The sequence below is a fragment of the Leptopilina heterotoma genome, unplaced genomic scaffold, assembly GCF_015476425.1.
Source record: "Leptopilina heterotoma isolate Lh14 unplaced genomic scaffold, ASM1547642v1 Lhet_67, whole genome shotgun sequence".
Classification (NCBI taxonomy): Eukaryota; Metazoa; Arthropoda; class Insecta; order Hymenoptera; family Figitidae; genus Leptopilina; species Leptopilina heterotoma.
The window spans coordinates 162,466-174,446 of NW_025111155.1; positions in this window are offsets into that span (position 1 = coordinate 162,466).

The following is an 11,981-nucleotide window of genomic DNA, read 5'->3' on the forward strand; positions in this document are numbered from 1 at the left end:
AAACAATCATAACTACAAAAATTGAGATATAATTATTAGATTGATTCTAACTTGTCTTTTAAGTTCAAGAATAGGAGAGAAGATCTAAAAATGAAAGGAAAATTTTCTTTTTATTTTACTGTAAATATTCCAGAATTTTTAAAATAATTTCATACAGAACATCAAAAGAAATAATTTTCTTTTCTACTTTTTCACAGTGAAAATTTTTGAGGGGGTAAGAAAGAAGGGAAAAAAAGGTGAAAATTGAAAGACATGGTACGAGCAAGTCCCAGTTGCTCGACACCCCTTCCCCCTTAAAGAGGATGATGAAAAAAAAGAGTCCTGTATTGCAGGTAGTTAGCCTGCTGACACAGAATCGGTTTTATAAAAATGTCACTGACTTAAGAAAATGTCTTCGTTTATACAAATAGTAAAACGGTCATAAAGAAAGGGCTTTTCTTTTTTAAAAATGAAGTTCAAAACTAAGTTTATTTAGCAACCTCTCTTATAGTTATGGAAGCATTTAAAATAACATTGTAAATTTTCTGATTAGGGACCAATACCCACTTTACGTTAAAATACTTTTCACGATTTCGACAAACACCATCCCCATCCTCACCACCCTTGACCTCTAGGCAACACATGCCATGTTCGCAGGTGGTGGATTCGGGTGAATGTAACTATTAGAAAAATGTTCTTATTTTACAAGGAGAATTGAAAGGTTGAAGAGAGAGTTATGAAAATTCCAGTTTCCTATTACAATTCAAATTTTCATTTTGAATGTTTATCAATGCGACGGCCACTCAACCTTATCTGGGAACGAAACCACGAGACGACCCTTTTGAACACTGGCCCTTTTGTTCTCATGTCTTTCCCGACCTCTGTAGCGTGACTCCCGGCTAATGCTATCCACATCACCTTTATTAATTCTAGTAGTGTGATTACTGGCCAGACTCACCACTACCCTGTGACTCCGTGCCGAGGCCGTCCTCATCAACATTCTACCTTTTGTCTCGGTCTCGCGGTCACATATTCCCAGAACCAATAAACCGTCCATTGCATCAAAACCTTAAATTGGTTCGCTAATTTTATTTGACTCCGAGCAATTGCATGGTTCTACCCGGCCTTTCGTCCTTCGTCATGTTTTGTAAAAATAATTAATAAAACACAGGTGTTTTGTTCATAGAACGTGTCACCTCGTGCAAAATAAATCCAAACTAATTGATTTTTCTTTTGTCAAGTCGTTTGTTGTCAATTGGTATACCATGCCAAGTAGAACACACAATTCGCAAGGGTCTCACCGAAATTGCAGGGTGTCCAGTGAATTTTGACTCTAGAATTCTCAGATTTATTTATTAATTTCTAATATTCTAAATATATTAAATTAAGTATTAAAACAATAAAAATTAAAATGAGGATTAAAATAATCGTACCTAATTGAAAAGATTTTAATTTTAGATATATTAAAATTTTAGATAAACTTAAAAACAATTATTTTTCTCAACATTATTCAAACCTTAATGAGAGAACAACTTTCTTATCTCAGTGAAATTGTCTAGATTTAATATAGTTTAAGTTATACATAAAACAGGTATACTTTTAAAATGAAAAAAAAAATATTCTTTAATTCATATATAACTCAAAATTTGGTGCATAGAAAAGTAAAACATATGTTTGTTTATTTCCTCTGCAAAACTAATTATAATATGTTTATCAAAACTTAAAATGTAGACTGAAACTTAGTTTGATTGCTGATATATGTTTTCTTAAAAATTTGTTGAAGAATATAAGGCTTAGTATAAATGTTCTTAAAATTTTTTTTTTTTTTTACAAATTAATGAAACTTTTCAAATTGCATTTATATTTAAAATTTCCGTCAATTTCTAGAATTTTCTGTTGTAAATAAATTCTCACACGTCAGACACCCCGAATTATAAAGATTTAAATCTTCCAAAATGATACCAAAATTGTCAACAACTCTCCCCTCTTCAAAGTACAATTTTCAAATTTTCTTATTGATTTCAATACGTTTAAAAAGAATAAAAATCTTTCTTTAAACTTTCTTTCTTTACTTAAACAGAAGGACTTATTAGATCTCGCGGTAAGGAATATTTTCCCTCGTTCGTGTGTCTCAAGGGTGGAAGATCAAGGATAATTTCTTCATTCTGAAACCCTAAAGGAGGCAGAATTCTCGTGCAAAAATTCCATTCCCAAAATTTCAAATGAAGAAATACCAAAATCCTCGGTATTAATATGAATAAATTGCCTTTCTGCCATATACATGTAATACAACAGACTTTCAAGGTTTCAAAACACCCTTTCTAACACCCATTAAGTGGAAAATAATAACGTTGAAGCGCATTAAAACAAGAGAAAGAGAGATGCCCTTTTTTGTGCAATAATCAGGTTCTTTGCATGTAAAGCAGTGCTTATCTTTTAAAAAGGAAATTGGTATGTACTAAACAAATTTTCATTGATTAGTCAGGTATTTTCGTGACATTAAGGGTTGAATATTTCGGACAAAGTTTTAAAAATTAAATTGACACTTGTAGAGATAGAGAAAACAGCCGTGGAAGTAAAAGAAATTGCGTTGTTGCCTTTAAAATTGTCTGTTTAAAAATATCATAAAACAGTTCAAAAATATGTCTGTCTTTGTCATGTCACGTCATTTTTACATTACAATAAAATTCCATTATTTGCATTAATTTCACCACAATGTACGGAATATTCACAATCATATATTCATTAATATTATTCACAAAATTTTTAATTCATTCACACCATTTGTCTCTTCTAGACTTTACCTTAAATCGATTATATACAATCGTAAAAACAATTAATTCTGACAACTTAAGAAAAATACTAAAAATTTTAATTAATTCAACATTTTAAATACAACAATCTATTATTTAAATTAATAAGAAAGATGTTAATTCACAGAATTAAAAATATTTAGAAAAACTAATTCGAAAATATTGTAGTTACAAAAATGAGAATTAGTGTCATTTTATATTATTAAAATATTTTAAAGTACTTCGTATTATACAACAATTGACTAAATAAAAATGTAAACATAAAAATATATAAAATATTTCTTAATTTATAAGTATTCTAATTATTCAAAATTGAAAATAAACCATTTTTATCATTTTAAAAATATCAATATTAAATTTTCTATATCTTAAATAATTTGACAATTAAATATTTAATAAAAACAATAATTATTGCCTAATTAGTTTGACTATATACTAACTATATCAAATTTTTAACTAACACAACACATTTAATTTAGACTCAACAAAACAATAATATATTAATTATTATAAAATACATATGTCAATTATGAAATACTCAATTATCACAAAAATAAAAATGCATCTAAATAATTTATTAAATAGCAAAAATAAGAAAACTAATTGTTTCACACGGAAATTTTAAAACTTTCCAAAAAATTTCTTAATTATACCTTTAAATAGTGTAAAAATCATAACCTCAGAAGAGACAAATTATAATCTATAATTTCATAATCATACGCTAATCATACCTTTATTTTATTATTCCAAAACACTACGTTTCACGCACTTCACAACGAAATGATCACAATTTCAAAATTTGAAATTCTTTCGCGCACACACTTTTCCACTATATTCTTCTTACTTTTGGAAACAATATTCTTCTTGTAGTTGGTTGACCTTGCAGAAGTCCGCTCAAAAAATATTGAAAATCCTATTCATTGGTTCAGGAAAAATCAGGTATCAGCATCTCTTCGAAGTACAGAACTCAGGAAAGCAGGATAACAGGATACTCCCAGTTGAATAAAGTTTTTTAAAATTTATTTTTATTATTAAAATTGACACTCGTTCGACGTCCTAATACAGCAACAATATTTAATCCAGCACAACAATTTGAATTTGTAGTTTGGTTCTCCAGATGAATTCCATGATGTCCAAAGTAAAAAGATTGAATATTTCACTTCCATTTATATCACTGATTAATTCATTAGTCTCAAATTTTTCTCGAAATGTTCATGGTACACAAAAAATGTTAATATTTACACTGTTTTATATAGTTTATTTTATGAAATTCCTTAAAATTTTAACACTGTTAGATTTACAACCCGTAATATTTGTTATTTTCACTATTGTTCTTTAAAGTTCAAATTCACATAAAATTTCGAATAAAAGTCACAAAATTTGCAAAAATTTAAATTTTTCCGCACCAAGATCCCGGACGAGCCCCCAAGTTTGTTACGTGCGGATTTACGTTATTTACGCGCAGGCGTAAAATCCGCGATTTGATTCGATGTTCAATCTTGGTTTAATCCTTTGAAAAGGAAGGCGGAAATATTCAAAATAAAACAAGTTAATTTCCGTTAAAACGGAGGGAAAAACCTCGAAAATAAGAAAGATCAATTAATAATTAATATTAATATCAATTAATTATTAATCCGACTCATTTCACGAGTAAACCCAATACATTTATTATATATTAAAGTCAAACATTACACAAGTCGAAGTTATTCTTAAGGCTATTTTTGGGACTACTCTGAAGTCCGTTACGAAAGAACTCCAAAATAGAACTGAATTCGTGAGGGAGCATTTATCCCTTGGTCCATGGCAGAATCTTTGCGCATGCCCTGTTATAGAGTTTGTAAAGTCTATGAAGTTTTTAGAATCACAACACTAACACTGCACTGCACTAATACACGTATAAACATACTCTATGTATTGAAAACATGTATTACAACAAGTGAACATAACCCTTTTGCATTCACACTAATTACACAATTATTAATTATTTACATCATATCTAGTAACAATAAATCTCTTATACTGCACTCATCATATTTAAATATAAACAACAATTATAACGATAACCAATTTGATAATGTATCATAATATAATATTATTATTATATCAATACGTTACAAACATATATACACATATATATACACATACATACATATATACATACATATATATATATATATATATATATATATATACATATATATACACACATACATACATACACATACATATGTACATATCCTATACCATAATATTACAACAATCAATCAGATAAAGTTTACTAATAATATCATTTTCAAATAATACATTCATGCTGCACTATTAGCAACAATATAATATTGTTGTTAATTGTTCATAACGTTCATATTATACAATTGATAATTAAGGTTCGTCGCATAATGAAAGTCTATGTGTACGTGACTTTTCGAAGCCATTTCTGTGGTCACAAGTATGGTAAACACATGTTGCATTGTCCTATGGAAAAGGACACTTGAGATATTTTTTATATTCTTTCGAGGGTTTCTCGGTTTTATGACTCTAAAGAAACTAGAGATTACATTTTCTTTCGCTATTCTACTTGATTTATGGCAATTCTAAGAAATGTTGATTTTCAAATACATATTCAGAATTTGGAAACTATTAAACCGTGAAGTATTATATTTTACAATAGCCAAACTTTCTTGTTTAGTCTCGTCAATATTTGTCTAAAGTCGTGAGAAAATACTAAAAATAATTAAGTTTATTAACGAAATATTATAATTTCGCGCTTCGATAACTCGTGAATCGATATATCGAAAGTTAACGAGCGAGATGGTAGTCGCTCGTAACATTGGTGTTACGTGCGGAGTTACGTTATTTACGCGCAGGCGTAAGATCCGCGATTTCATTCGATGTTCAATCTTGGTTTAATCCTTTGAAAAGGAAGGCGGAAATATTCAAATAAAACAAGTTAATTTCCGTTAAAACGGAGGGAAAAACCTCACGAATAAGAAGGATCAATTAATAATTAATAATATTAATTAATCATTAATCCAACTAAATTCGCGAGTAAACCCAATACATTTATTAAAGTCAAAACATTACACAAGTCGATGTTATTCTTATAACTATTTTTGGGACTACTCTGAAGTACATTACGAAAGAACTCCAAAGTAGAACTGAATTCGTGAGGGAGCATTTAGCCCTTGGTCCATGGCAGAATCTTTGCGCATGCCCTGTTATAGAGTTTGTAAAGTCTATGGAGTGTTCAGAATCACAACACTAACACTGTATTGCACTAATACACTTAAAAACATACTCTATGTATTGAAAACATGTATCACAACAAGTGAACATAACCCTTTTGCATTCACACTAATTACACAATTATTAATTATTTACATCATATCTAGTAACAATAAATCTCTTATACTGCACTCATCATATTTAAATATAAACAATAATAATAACGATAACTAATTTGATAATATATCATAATATAATATTATAATTATATTAATACGTTACAAACATATATATATATATATATATATATATATATATATATCCAATACCATAATATTACAACAATCAATCAGATAAAGTTTACTAATAATATCATTTTCAAATAATACATTCATACTGCACAATTAGCAACAATATAATATTGTTGTTAATTATTCATAACGTTCATATTATACAATTGATAATTAAGGTTCGTCGCATAATGAATGTCTATGTGTACGTGACTTTTCGAAGCCATTTCTGTGGTCACAAGTATGGTAAACACATGTTGCATTGTCCTATGGAAAAGGACACTTGAGATATTTTTTATATTCTTTCAAGAATTTCTCGGTTTTATGACTCTAAAGAAACTAGAGATTACATTTTCTTTCGCTATTCCACTTGATTTATGACAATTCTAAGAAATGTTAATTTTCAAATACAATTTTGGAATTTGGAAACTATTAAACCGTGAAGTATTATATTTTACAATAGTCAAACTTTCTTGTTTAGTCTCGTCAATATTTGTCTAAAGTCGTAAGAAAATCCTAAAATAATTAGATTATTAACGAAATTTTATTGTTTCGCGCATCGATAACTCGTTAATCGATATATCGAAAAGTTAACGAGCGAGATGGCAGTCGCTCGTCACATTGGCGCGAAAATAATTTAAATTTAAATAAATATTACTAAATTAAATTAAACACGTAGCGAAAAATAATAAATTAATGATAAAGTTAATACGATTATAAATAATAATATTTACAATTACATTATATTTATATTCATTTGTTATATTCATTCACTATTATATTTATATGTACATACTGATAAATATTTAGATATCTTATTTTTTAAATTTATTTAAATTTATCTATTTTATAATTAATTAAAATTTAGGTTTATTTATCTGTATTAAATTTGTTTAAATAAATAATATTGTATTTACAACAATATCCATAAATATTGTTATTATTAACAATTATAATATTATTTATAAATTTTATTAATTATTATTATTAACTTTATTTTCTGAACTAGCAACAATTCGAGCGCTAACTTTTTTTACTATTTTATATAAAATTAACAATTTTAAAAAGGATAGAATTTTTAAATTTATAATTAAAATTTTTTTTATAAAACCATAATATGGATTGCAATTTAATTTTATTACTATTAATAACTGTAATCAATTGTACTATTAAAAAATTTTAATTTTTATAGATAAAAATATAATATAATAATAATAATATAATATTATAATAATAATAAATATAATAATAATATATAATATATATAATAATAATATTATAATTATATTATATTATAATATAATATTTTTATAGATTAAATTTTTTTTTTTTTTTTTTTTTATTTAGATAATTCAATTAATTGAAATGATTAAATTTTATAAGATTGAACAAACAATTTTGACACTTATAAATACTTATAAATACATTAATGTTACATCCCGAGATATAACTTTTCAATTAAGTTTTCTGTATTAGGCTAATATATATATATATATATATAACTATGATAAAAATACAGGTAAATAACTATAAAATACGCATATATACTATACACTATAATTATTTAATAATATTCATTAAAATATAAAAATGAAAATGTTATATAGGTGTAAACTATATATATATATATATATATATATATATATATATATATATATATATATATATATATATATGTGCATGTATATATAGATATATAGTGCGAATGTAGAAATCCAGCATGATAAACTACTAAGCTTGTATTTAGAGACATTCTCTGAAAAAAGCCACTTAAAAAAAATGTGCTCACTTTTTTTCGGCAATTATATAACTTTTAGTACATCTAAAAACTAAGAGAAAAAACATGGTTTTAGGTCCGTGCAATGCGGGGTTGCCATACTGTCAGGGGTCAAACTTTTTACCAAAATAATTTTCGAACAAAAGAAATACCTTTTGTTAAATGTTTTAATCCATTTCAATTTAAAGACCATAAAAATAAAAATGTACGCAAAATCAATAACTGCAAAATTATTTGAGTACCTCAAAATTTGTATTTGTCCGACAAATGTCGCAAACAGATTTCGACAGAAGGTTGGCCTGAGATTTTTACTGTTGAACCTGAACCGTCTACTTCTTCAGGAAATTTGAGTGAAGTTCAAGTCGAAAACAATTTGAGGATAATAATAAATTTGACTCTGAAGACGAATCTGATTCAGATTATACACGTATGATAAGGTCAATAAGTCTACTAATGAAAGTAATACTTCTGCTGATTTTTTTCAAATAATTGAAAAGTTGAAAAATAAATTTAATGATACACAGAGTAGTAGATTTCAGAAGTATGAACTCATAAGACTTTTACCAGACTCACGGACTGAAAGAAAAGTAGCAAAGACATTTGGATGTTCCCGACAACTTGTCAAACAAGCAAGAGAAGACAAAAGCCAAAAAATTAATGGAAATTCATTATCTGAAGAAATAAAAAAATACAGTAATCAGTTTTTATGAAAAGGACACAAATAGTCGGCTTTTGCCAGGTAAAAAAGATTTTGTTTCTGTAAAGCAATCAGATGGAAAGCGTGTTCACATGCAGATACCAGTGTATTAAATTTAATTTTTTATAGATTTATTTTTCTTTTTTTTTATTTCCTTTTGTTTTATCATACCAACCCCACATAACCTTGGAGCGCGGAATCCAAGGTATCTGTAGGCAGATTTCCCTAAAGTCCCTAAGCAAAAAAAAAAAAACAGAGCATTCAGATTGTACGATAGGATTTTCCACTTTTGCTCGATTGCGTCCGAAACATTGTGTTCTTGCTGGCTCAAGTAAAACACATTCAGTTTGTGTATGCACTTACCACGAAAATGTGTGTTTGATGATTGACGGATCATCTATACCCTCCTTGTCTGAATCCAGTGCTTTGAAACTTACTACGTATAAAGATTGTTTAAAAATCATGGTGTGCAAAAATCCGACACCTGATTGTCACTCCGGTGAATGTAATGCATGCAAAAATAATATTAACATTATCAAAGACCATTATCAAAGACAAATTGGGAAAAGACACTACTGATAAGTGGCAAGAGACGAATGTTGTGTATAAGTTTAATTGTAAGAGTTGCCCTGCGAATTATATCGGCCAGACAAAGCGCTCATTGAATACACGTATCAATGAACATAAGAATAACAAAAATGATAAATCTGTTGTAAGTGCCCATCAATTAGAGTTTAATCATGATTTTGATTGGAGTAATGCCACCATTCTTGATCGTGAACGAGATTATAAAAAACGATCCATTTCCGAAATGATTCACATTTTGAGTAGTGACTGCACGATTAACAAGAAGGAAGATATTTGTTTTCTCAATAAAACTTATTTCCCTCTTGTTAGAAGATTAAATTCATGATGGACTCTTTCTTGTTTACATTCGGTTCATTGACATCGCTATCTAAGAGGTGGTATTTCTCCAAAACAATTTTATATTCAGTTTTGACTTGATGCTCGCATCATAATGACCGAAATTTTCGTGTCTTGTATAAAATTGTGTACGCGTCCTGATTTAATTTGTGAACTTTTTATTTATTTTATATGTTCTAAATTATGTCGTATGTGTTTAAAAGTAATTTTATTTATGTTGACATAGTTACAATGTGATTAAGTTTTTATTACATTCAGGTATTATTATTTTATACATATGTGTTTTATTTTGGTGTTTCGTTGTAATATTATTAATTGGTTTTATTATTAAATAAATTTAGCCTGATGAAGACAGTGAACCAAACTGTCGAAACGTCGCAACTTTAAAAAATAACATAAATGTTATTTATATTTACCTTCCTATTGATCGAATTTACTACTTCATAATTACCAAAAAAATTAGGAAGGGAATTCTACTTCTTATTATCAAAGACCATTTGAATGAGCTTTTCGAATCTAATGAACCCTTCTGTGCTCAAAGCCGAATATATTCGTCCAATCATTTCTGTTAATGACTTTTGTTTAAATTACCTTTAAGAGATCTATCAAGTTGCAAATGGTTTCCTAGGGATAAACTAATGCTATTAAATTATTAACAACACTGCATATTATTTATTTAACAATAAAAATTACGTTTAAAATGGTTTAAAAAAAAGAAAAAAAATTTTTTGAGTGTAAAAGTATGCGTAGGAGGGTTAATTTTATGAAATAAAATAATACCAAAAGTTCAAATTCACTAAAATCCTGATTATTTTTTTTGCTTTGTACTTTCCTTTTTTTTTACTGACATATTTTAGGCAAGCCAAGCCTTTTGTTCGAATTAAGAGCGTGCGCTGAGCTAGTTTTTAATTTGTAACTCCTACAAATATTGCTGTCCGAAAATTTCTTTTGGTGGGATAAAAAGGTAATTAAAAAAGGAATATTTTGAGGTAATTTTGAAAAAAATCGAAGGGGGCATAAAGGGTTAAAAATTGAAAAAAAAAAATTTTTTCAATTTTTTTTATAAAATATAAATTAAAAAAATTGTTGTGATACATAGTTTTAAAACTTAGGTATTTCTGCAAAAAAAACTCTCTGAGCGTTTTAAAATCCATTCATTTGTTTTAAAGTTATAGCGGTTCGAAAATTATTTTGGTAAAAAGTTTGATCCCTGACAGTATGGCAACCCCGCATTGCACGGACCTGAAACCATGTTTTTTCTCTTAGTTTTTAGATGTATTAAAAGTTATAAAATTGCCGAAAAAAGTGAGCACATTTTTTTTTAAGTGGCTTTTTTTCAGAGAATGTCTATAAATGAATTACCATCCAAGACTATTGAAATTTAAATCGACCGTAATCTAGAGCCATACGATAAGTGAATGGCGGTCGGTTCGTTATCTACACGTATGGTAATTAATCGGTTGCCGCTCACTTATCATAAGCGGCGCAAAGTGATGGGAACGTATGAAGGTTCATAATTCAGAAACTAGAGAATTAGATTTGAAAACATAAGAATGAATACATGTAAATATGACTAAGTATATGAAAATTATTGTAAAAAGCGAGTGTCATATTACCTGTCTAGGATCGAGAGATTAAAGTATTAGAAAAATGATCCAACTCGTACGTGACTTCTTCATTTTAGCACGGATACGTGCCTTTTGACCGTCTCATCCCCAATCAAGTAGACTTTTAGCTACTATATAAAACCCTAGCTTTCTAAGAGCATTTGTCAAATACTCCGGTGTGTTTCTGCCCGAACGGTATCGTCGAGTCGTCCCTTCAATTGTAATATTGAGTTGTAGAGTCAGTGTTAAACACCAAAAGAATAATTTTTTCTGTAAGGAAATAACTTGCACTATTCTTAACTTATATCGTTACTTTCGTCGTATACACTGAGAAAACTGGAGTATTGGACTAAACATCTGGAGGGACAAATCGTTCATATTTGAGAGTTAGCTATTGGATAACAATCTAAATGTTCAAATACACCATTGACAGATATTCGTGCCATTTCTCTTGGAGGGAAAATGAGTTTATAACAGAGGGACAAATTAACCATCTTGAGAAATCCCTTCCTTATCCGGCGCGAAATGAATAAATATGGCAACCTAACCCCTAAATTAAATACATAAAATGTCAGAAAAATAATTTCGCGCGCATTAGATCGTACACATTTTCTGCGCAACTTTTAACCCTCAGATGTAATGGGAGAGAATATAGAAGTAGATTTCCATTAT